The sequence below is a fragment of the Poecile atricapillus genome, chromosome 4 (genome assembly GCF_030490865.1).
Source record: "Poecile atricapillus isolate bPoeAtr1 chromosome 4, bPoeAtr1.hap1, whole genome shotgun sequence".
NCBI lineage: Eukaryota > Metazoa > Chordata > Aves > Passeriformes > Paridae > Poecile > Poecile atricapillus.
Genome location: NC_081252.1, coordinates 58,905,487 through 58,915,932, shown reverse-complemented (window position 1 = coordinate 58,915,932; position 10,446 = coordinate 58,905,487). Strand labels below are relative to the sequence as shown.

At 38.3% G+C, this 10,446-nt stretch overlaps 1 long non-coding RNA gene across 1 annotated transcript; it reads right to left on the bottom strand.

Annotated features, from left to right (window-relative positions):
• Positions 1 to 3,408: 3,408 nt before the first annotated feature.
• LOC131578579 (uncharacterized) lies at positions 3,409 to 5,102 on the bottom strand. The gene is made up of 3 exons (XR_009277531.1): positions 4,633 to 5,102; positions 4,331 to 4,523; positions 3,409 to 3,915 (listed from the first exon to the last, which is right to left on the bottom strand). It is a non-coding gene; the product is annotated as an uncharacterized LOC131578579 (long non-coding RNA).
• Between the last annotated feature and the right edge of the window lie 5,344 nt (positions 5,103 to 10,446).

Sequence of the window (10,446 nt, the reverse complement as noted above, 5' to 3'; positions counted from 1 at the left end):
AAATGTATCTTCAGCAGGGGAGACTATAAGTGTGTGATTGATCTTAAACACATTAGCAGTTCTAATGAAGTCAGTAGGGCTACTCACTGACATGAAATTAATACATAAAATCTTCATAGGATGAGAATATATATATGAGGAAAATTGCTTTGTCATCTCATTTCACAGACATCCAGGACCAGTTCTTGCTCTTGTGATGGCTTCTTCTCACATCAGCTACTCAGCCAACCTCTTATTTTCCAGCTGGTCTTTTTAGACCCTTCTATAATCTCTTGTGCTCTCCCTCCATGCACATACAAGGTGCCAAAAGGGTCTTTTTTGATTTCTACATTGGTCACATATTTCTTCTAAAAGACGTGTTCAGAGAGATTGTTAATTGTTCTTGACATTGACATAAAAACAGATGGAAAAAAAGCAGAAACCTAGTTAATTCATGTTAACTGAGGTCAGAATTAAGAAAGGGGCAGGTGAGTTCAGACTCCAGTGGGTCACTCTAGCCTCTTTGCTTTATGAGCCTGGATTCTTTTGATTTTATTTATGGACTAATCTTTATCAATATAATGAGTATTGGCTCCTCAAGGACATAGCTGTTACTCACATGAGACTTAACTACTGTTTAATACTGTGTGGGGTGTTTAGGGGGAGAGTGGGAGATGTACAGGAATGTCCCCTCGTGTTACTCAGCACTGAGCATATAAAGCAGAGGTTTAAAGAAAACAAAGAACGTGTAAATCAGGAGAAATTAAGAAAGTGAGAGCAAACAAAAGCAGGTGAGATGCAGATAATCTGAAAAAGGCACAGTATCATGAAAGATGGATGGAAAAATTACTTAATATTGTTGCCTGCCTTAAAGTTTCTACCACCATGGTGATTGCTTTAAATCCCATTCTTGGAGCCTAGCTGCAGTGTTTAGTCTATAAGGAATATTGATGCTTATCACCATGAATTCTGCTCCTTCATGCTGGAATTCTGGCTATTGCACAACTAAGCCTTGCACCTTGCCAAGTAGCCAGAGACTTTCCTGATACAGAAAAAAACTGTGCCACAAATGACACAAGCATTGAAAAATTATCAGCATTTTTAGAAATGTTAGGACTGGAATGAAAAATAAAATCTATATTTATATTCCAATCATATAACTGAGCAGTTTCTGCTATTTTTGACAGATTTTGCAGAGAGAATTTAATTCTGAGATAGATACAGATATGTATATAAAAATTTTCATTGGTAATTTAATAAATTTTGAAGTTGTTACATAATCTACTTAGAAACAATTTTTAAAAAAATATTTTGGAAAAGCAGTGTGAAAATTTTACAGTAGTGTGAAAACTACATCTGGAAAAGGTACACGTGGGCTTTTGGTCACAATTGGGTAAGTCAAGATACATCCCAATTCCTTCTCCAGCTGTCAACTGTTCCCTAGCTAATTTTCAGAAGTCTTTGCAATATACAAAATTGTGTGTTAGAAGCTCACATTTCTGGGCTGCAGCAACATCTCTCCTTGAAAATTGCATTACTTATTCATGTCTATCTTTTCACCATAAAGAAGGAAAAAGTAGATGGCCATAACAATACAATTTAAAGAGAGGAATTATTTGTTCCTGTTATAGAAACACTGTTTTCTTTTGAATTGGTTTGCGCAAAAGGCAGCAATAAGACTACTTAGCATGGTAAAAAGTCACCTACCTATATTTATTTTCTTTTCAAAACCCTTTATTTTTCAATTCAATGAACAGTTTAAAACTATTTAGACACATAAGTTAACGGTATTGGCAAATAAAATACCAATATGATGTACTCACCTACAGATCTCTCTTTATCAGTTTCTGTAATGCCCCACATTCCAACCATTTCTTTGTAGGATTAGATTGCAAAATGGATATCATTCAAATATGTCAAGAGCATAAATCTTCTCAAGGAAAATATGGTTCTCATGGAAAAGACTGCAATGTTTATACACTCCATACATTAATGTACATACATTACATTACTCCATACATTAAGTTGTACCTCTACTTCACAATTAGTGAAACAATACGAAAACTAGAACTAAAGAGGACTCAAGTTGATAACAAAAAAAAACCCAGTACTTTTGGAGAACTAGCAAACAGAGCCAAATGTGCTGTTTGTGTTCCATATATTCTGTGTACAATGTTTCCTAAGACATTGTCCACACTGAGGAATGATAGCAATTGCTGAAGTTCATTGCATCACTGTCTCCAGATTTCAGCACTGTTCCCCTGAAAAGGTTATTAGGTCTGAAAGTGCATAAGTGGACTAAAAAGAAGAAATTCAGTGTTTTTAAAAATAAATAGGATTATATCATTATGGTGTGCCTAATATACTGTGCATAAATAACTAAGAACAAGTTCCAGATGTCATAGGTTCTACACCCATATATAAGAAGACTCCAAACTTTATTTACCTGAAGAAGGACCTCATATCTAATTCCCCACCAAAAAGGTTGTTCTTATTTTCAATTTAGCTTCATTCAGGTGAGAACACACACATTTTCTGTGAACATCAACTTGGATTACATCACATTGGTCGCACACCTGTGCACAGGTTTTCAGCTGAGCTCACACAGACACAGTAGCAGGTAAGCTTAGCCCTGAGATCAATGAGAGAAAATTCATGTCAAATATTACAGGTTAGCCAAAGGAAGCAGCTCACAGATTTGTATAAGAAATGGGATTCAAAGGGTGCTCTGTGTCCAGTCACTTCGGGAGCAGAATGGAATTCTCTGCTTTCTGTGCTCAATCAGAAAAAGCTCATTTGTCAAATGAATTGCTTTTCCACAGTATACTTGAGGACTGAGACAGAGGCAATGAAATATTCACAGAAATGCAGACAATTCATGAAAAGTCTTTTTCTTTAGGATCCTGCAGTCCATTTTGAAAAGGAGCAAGAAATGTAAACCATGCTATTGTGTGGCTCCTGTGTAAATTAGCTCTATGGGAATCCAAAACAGAGAAAATTTATGCAAACAACAGGCTGAGGGAGATTACTTGCAAACAACAAAGGCAGCAGGGCCAGCAGTTTAGGCCTTCTCTTGTTAAGAAAATTTTCCCATCTGTAGCTAAATCAATTAGTTATACCAGTGCAAACCCCTGATAGAGACATGCTGCAGCAGCATGAATTGGGGCTTAAAGCCATTTAGGTTAATTCAATAAATCCTTGTCAGCATTGCTTTGAAGGAAAGGATACCATAGAAGCAAAAGTTTATTTGGGGTAAAGAGACTGACTGACATGTAGGTAGGTACCAAGCTGTCATTCTTCTGGCTACAAGCATGTGCAGCTGAGTGCAGATATGTGGCAGGCTGGATTTGGATCTCATCTCAAGCCGATGTAATGAAGAATGACGCTTTTCCCCTTGCAGCCTTTTCTATTCAATAACTGGTCTTTAACTCATTTTCAAATGCTTTAATCATGAGATGCAACAAGACAATTACACTTGCTGACCCTCAGCACCCCACGCCTCCTGGAATAACACGAGACTGTCATCTTCCTCTCCAGCTCTCTCGTCCCAGCCCTCCCCATTTCCATGTGCCATGGTGGCCAAGTCTAACACTTCCATTCTCATCTGCAGGAGCACAGTGTCTGAGGAAACTGTCAGGGACTGCAGTCCCCAGAAATGCTACGTGGGCTAATAGCTTGCATATTCAGAGGTGTGCTCTGGGGAGGTCATCAACACTGCTACAAGAAGAAAGAGCAGCTACAACAAGGCGTGCTGCTGTCTCCCCCTCATTAGTGCTGACACTGGTCACTGGCTGGGGCTGGGAGAGAGGCAGCAGGGTGTCAGAATCAGATCAAGAGATCTCATTTTCTCCAAGCTCTATTGTTCGTCCTTCCCAGCTGTAGAAGAGAGTTTGTTTAAATTGACTGCTTGTCCAGCTTTCCTAAACACCTGATGTTCTAGAGAAAAAAAATTTAGAAGTTAATGGATTATAGAAAATTATTGCGTCAATGTTTACCTGTGTCACCTATAAACCATACATTAAACATTTCATCTGGTTCTCAAAAAGTCAATTCTTGTTCCCTGGACTTCGTAAAACAATGTCTGCAGAAAAATACATGTATTTGAAAGAAAAACCTTGTACTTGTTAGGTGCTTGTTACAGGCTGGTCCTCAGCATGTTGCTTACATCAGATACTTGCTACTGCCCAGGAACATAGGACTGAAAGCCTCTTAAGACACAGTTCATGTCCCTGCTCTTACAGGCTTCATATCAAACAATTTTTCATAGCAAATCAATCTCCAGTCTGACAATAACAGATTTTTTTTCCCATCAGACAGATGGTTCTGGAATAGAGCTCCCCCACTTACTGACCTGGCATTGATCTTTTTGGAGCGTGTCTTACTAGAGCTGTGCACACCACCCGCCATGGCATGGCCTTCATATATGGACTGACATTTGCAATTGCTTCACTTCAAACAGCTTCCAACCTCTATTCCTCATGTACTTTCCAGAGTGTTCCTGTTGTGGGATCCTGCTGCATCACTACCAGAGAGAAGGCAGTAATCTGTGGTGTGGAGACAGGAATGTGTGCCTTGTGAGACATGGGAAAAGAGGAACGGAAAGAGGAATTACTGACAAACAGAACACAGAAGGAATTTCATTTTCCTACTCACCTATAGCCAGAGAATAGCCCCAAGTCTTTTCCTTCTCTTTATTTGTTTCCAAAATATAGGCTGACAATCCTTGGCAGAAGTTCTTGTTGGGCTGTGACTGCATGACCTTGAACTTTGTGCTATTAAATTTCATCCATTTCTTTTTATTTCAATCTTTAGTCATCCATCTCATTCATATGATATTTTGATCCTCCTCTACACAGGCAGTGCCACCCAGCAGTGGGTCACCAGCACAATTTTTAGTTCACTGCCACTTTTGATCCTCAGTTTAGAAGTAAAAATACTAAACAAACACAGAGGCTTGTTTTATTTAGCCACACGACCTTCCAGAAGTAACCTCACTCCTGCCTACCACTACCTCTTCAACACTCAGCAGGGACATGCTCACTTCAGTCAATTTTTACCCCTCTTGTGTAAACTCAGCTCCTTCCCCTAGTTTGACTGACATTAGTCAGTGAGAATGTGAAAAAAATTAGTTAGGTAGCTACTAGCTGCTAGATTGGTCTTAAGAATATATGGGTTTTCAATAACTTTTAATGAAAATAATTGAAGGTGAGGAAATAAAAATATATTTATAGAGATTAAATGCAACTTCAACCAAGGGAGATTGTTCCAAATACATTTGACACTGCTCTTCAGTGGAATTTTTTTTTTCCAGGAAAAGAATCCCAAATAATCAATGTCATTGGCCCGGGCTTCAGTAAAAGGACAGCAAGTGAAGACAACTTAGCCTGTGGAGTTTAGGCAGGGAAAGGGCAGAGAGAGTTAGCATAACTTCATACCAGTTAAAAATAACTGTTGGAACTGAGAGTGACTGCTTGGTTGAGTGATGCCATTTACCACAGCTTTAAATTACTGTGGAATTGTTTAGGCATTAGTTAACTGTCTGCCATGAATCCCATGAAGGATCTCTTAAGTCAGGGTTAAGGAATGGTTTACCATAGCCTGGTTAATGGTTATACAAGCTGTTCTTTATGTCTGATTAGTTTTTGTCTTTCCATTATTGTAATTGTGTGATAATTAACTAAATTCCTTTACTTTCTTTTTTAATTTTTGTTTTTTATGTATTTTGTGATTTTAGGACTAGCAGGTTTTTCCTGGGAAAAACTCTTCTATTACAGAGGATTCCACCATATCCATCTTAGGAAGCGGAACATGACACCCCCACTGAGAAATATGAACACAGAAATTACAGACCAGCAGAAATCACAACTACCGCAGATCTGTGCTTTGCTTCATGAACCTATGCACACACTCTGAGTTTGTTGCTTGGAAAAAGAAGGAACAAAACATGGAAAAAAAGATTTTGTCCATGTTGTTGAATATATATCTTCATGAACTGAGGTGTATTTCAGAACTGATGCCTAAAAATTAGTTCCTATGATGTAAACAAAGTCAGAAATAAGAAAGTTTTCACGGTTTAAACTTGTTTCCTTATTTTATGCAAACTGTAATACTGGGAAATCCAGAAAGTGAGGTACGTTTCAAGACATCCATGGCCAAGAAAATAAGGTCGTATAGCAACAGGTGCAGAAAAGGGTCACTGACATCATCAGGGGACTGGCATAAGACTGGGGTGATTAATTCTCAACAGTGTACCAAAGTGAGGGCTTTATTTATTCGTGGTAAAGCAACAATATATAGTAAAAAAAATCACATAGCATTATGAATTAAAAATGTAAATGAAACTTCCACCATACATATACACAAATAGCTACACCAATCCATCAAAAAAAAAGTTAAAAATTTTAAGCCATCTCTAATTCCATGAAAGGCAGTTTCACCTTCTGTGAGTAGGCAGCAGATTTACTATCATGGGAAAGCAGAATGAGCAAGTCTGTGAACAGGAGCTGATACTCTTATTCATTTGGGAATTTTTTAGTGCAAAATTCAGATTAAAAAATATGAATAAATACAAATCTCACTATGTATGCATTTATCCAGAGGTAAAATTTCATGGATAAGCCCCTTTGTCTTCTGCCCACTGATAAAAGTTCCAGCAGTGAATCTTCAGTCTGTCAGGTCTAATGTGCTCCTTCAGCTCAAGGATTTGAGCAGCCATTTGAGTGTTTTATAACAAGCTGCCTATAAGTGTTCCTACCATGTGATGCAAAGCTATGTGGGTCCAGGAGCAGCACCAGCTGTGTCATCCAGCTTGCACGGCATGGTGATAATCCGGCTGCCCCAGTGCTCCCCTGGGAAGCAATACCAACAAGCCACTTCCACAAGCAGGCTATGAACTTGAACTATGTTGTTGAACAAGAAAATATTTCAAATAATTGTCACAGAAAATCACTGAGCCTCAATTCTGGTGCAGCATGCAGGGTAAATTGCAGGAGCGATGCTTTTTCTGTATTGCAAATTATACAGGGTACAGCTTGTTGGAATAGTTTTAGACAGATTCACAATGTATGACCAGCAGAAAGGGAAGATCCTCCCTAGACACACCCCCCCACTTCTTTTGTCTTGATGCTCCTGTCTCTGTGTGGCCACCATTTACCACCAGAGCTTGTCTGAACAGACTCAGCTCACTGGCTCAAGAAAAAGACTAAGTAATGGAGTTAGCTGCCTCTTTAGTTAGTGGAAAGGCTAAAACCTACCTGACCTAGTGGAAGGGAGAGGTCAGGATGGACGCAGCTGGGTGCAGAAGAGGGACAAGGAGACAGAAGAGAGAACAAGTGAGAGCTCTTTTGTAGCCCTACATGGTTAGACTCACATCTGTAGGCATCACTGTAAGCTAAAACCATAATTATTTACCTCAGACTACCAATGCCAGTATTGAAAGAAACTCTGGGTTATAAGAAAATGCTGATACCACAGTATAAGGTGGAATTCAAGCAATCTTTTGGTCATTGGTTGAACTTTCAAGACTATTTTAAGAGAGCCTGTGAGGTCTGGAAATGTCAAGAGCTCTGGACTTCAAAACTCAGCAGGTCTGAAAGTTGGACATCTGCAGTACAGTTTGTTGCCTTATACTACCAAGGGAGAAACAAGTTCTATTTTTAGTTCACCTTGTGCAAGAAATGAAGTCATTACAAAGATGAAAGAATTGGTCTGCACTAAAAATAGTATGCAAATGAGGCAATGCTTCCTACAAGCTTATCTTTTCCTTTCACACTCGTAGCCATGGTCAGTAGCAAACACTTTCCCTGAAAATAGCCATGGCATAGACACAAATATTGTTAGTGTTCTCTGCACTCATGAGGAGTAAAAAGGGAAAAAACTCAAAAAAACAAAGCAGTGTGCAATGGAAAACACAAATTACATGCACATTTATTTAAATAAAAGATAAAATACATTTGCAACTCCAAATAGTCTCTTATTTTGTAGACCAAGGTCAAAATAAACATTCTGAAAATAAATCTTTCTTGCAGCCATGAGAAGGAGTATCCTGGTTTCCAGCATATTGTATCACAAGTTAAATACTTACATGGTCTCTTATGCTCTTTCTTGTCCCTTTCCACCTGAGGAAGAATAACCAGCAATATGGAGTTTCAACCTCAGTGCTTTTTTACCTATTGATTGTCAATCTTTTAAAAGTGATTGAGGAAAAAAAAAGCATATTTTTAGAGAAAATTAGTGCCAGGATGGAGAATAATTGTATTTAGCTTCATCTTGATTATACAAATTAGAATGGTCTTGTTACAAACATCTACTAATAAAACAGTGTTTGGCATAGAAATATTGACACACGCTTGACTATAGTTCTGCTGGCAGTGCCATTATAATAAGAGGCTAGGATACAATGCAAAAATGGAAAAGAACATTCAGCATAGGCAATTTCTGTTGTGTTGGTTGGCTACTGAATAGCTGCTTTAGAGATTGACAGAACAAGATGGGGCTTTTAAATGGGACAAAGACTTAATTCAATAGAGAAGCAATACAATACAAAACAAAAAAATTGAATCCTGTTCATTTACATGCAAGCTAGTAAGTGGATGAAAAATGATTTTTTTTCCTTTAATTTACAGCTTTACAGAGAAATTTTGGGTTTGCAATGTTTTTTAAAGTTGCTATCATATTCTATTTTTTCTTTGAGATTCAGAATTTTTCCCACTTCATTTAGAGACTAAACAAATTGCCTGAAATGGTGAGCTGCTTCGTGCCCAAGCTTTATCAGTCCTCCTCCATTATTCTTTCTGAACTCAGCTGAGTCAAGAAATGAGTCATGGTTGTGTCATATGGCTCAGCTACTTCTGAGGACATCTCAGTTCCAGAAAGAAATACAAACTGCCCTTGACATTCACAAGCCAAAGAGAATACTGAAATTTGGAGAAACTCTTCAACACATCAGTGTTTCACCGAGAACACTTCCTGGGAAATCAGGATATACCTACACTGCAGAACTTCAGTTTTCTCCATAGTTATCTGTTCCTCTCGGGACTTCCTTTTAAATTTGTGATCTGGCACCTTGAATTTTTTCTTCCAAAAGTTTGGCCATTCCTGTTCTCTGTATTCTGACTTTAGTTATTTAGCAGATTCTGTGTATTAATGAAATAACTGAATTTTGTCTCTGTTATCAACAGCAAAGGAGTTCACTTCAGTGAAGTGAACCACTCTAAATTCACTTGCTTGAGTTGTCACCAGTGCTGATACATTTAATGCTGAGTTAGATTAGAAGAAGGGATTGAAATAAGTAAGGGGAAGAAATATACAGAAAATTATGTATTTCTAGGACTAGGAAGCAGGCAATTTTCATTTTCAATGAGAGCATCAGGAAAGAAATGGGTGTTGTCACTGGAATAAATGTAGCGCATAGCCCCTCACAAGGCTTCGAGTCTTTGTGAGACAGATCTGCATGATCAAATAGAGTACCTCAGTGATTTTCCAGGTATAAACCTATGCCCTTCACACTTGCATTCAAGCTTACATCATTATCAAAAGAGATAAGGCAGCAGCAAAGGAAACAGGATTAACCATGAAAGTCATTAGGTTTTAAATTACTGAAGTAAATAAACTTCCCGCACTGTGACCCAGAATATCTAACTTTTCCTTAAAAACTGTTAACACAGAAAACTTATCAGTCATTTTAATACTTTCTTCCATCAGGCCTAGAGTAAATACCAAGTGCAACAGCCTGGTGCCTACAGCTCTGATTCAGAGAGTCATTCACATATATATATATTTATATATATATATATTTTTATATATACACATATATAAATCTGCACAGTTGTCACTGTGTCATTGCATTCAGTCTGGAGGAGAAGAGCAGTAGCCCATTCCATGGGAAAAAGGTGGAATAGCATGCATTCAGTGACCAGAATGAGAATGATCGTGGATGAATCTGCCCCCTCGCACCCGTGCATTTCTCACCAGCAGTCCCTCACTGTGTGACAGGACACACAAGGACTCACATCCAATATACAACTAACACACAAGGCTCCCCTACCCCTCTCATGTCATATAGACTGGTACATCCAAGCTGTTTTGCATTATCAAGTAGCCTCATGTCCTGGGATTCCAATTCAGAGATATAAGAAGGCATAGTGAGCGTGTCCAGCCTATTCCTTCACGTCCAGCATGTACGTGCAGGTGCTCTCTGGTTTCTGATTTCAGATGAGTCAATCTTTTCCTACATGAGCATTCCTTGAGTTCAAGAGCATAACGTTCATTCTCTCACAGCCGCTGCTATATTAGTACAATGCTGCTATATTTCCATTTTTATTTCTATCCCCTTCGGGCTTTCAGTTCCCTGCAAGCATATGAAAACATTAAGAATGATAAAGCTTAGTTCTTATATATCATTTTCCATGTTTAAGCATAGAAACTAATGATGCTGTAAGTCCCTACAACAGTGCTTTTTAGAGAGTA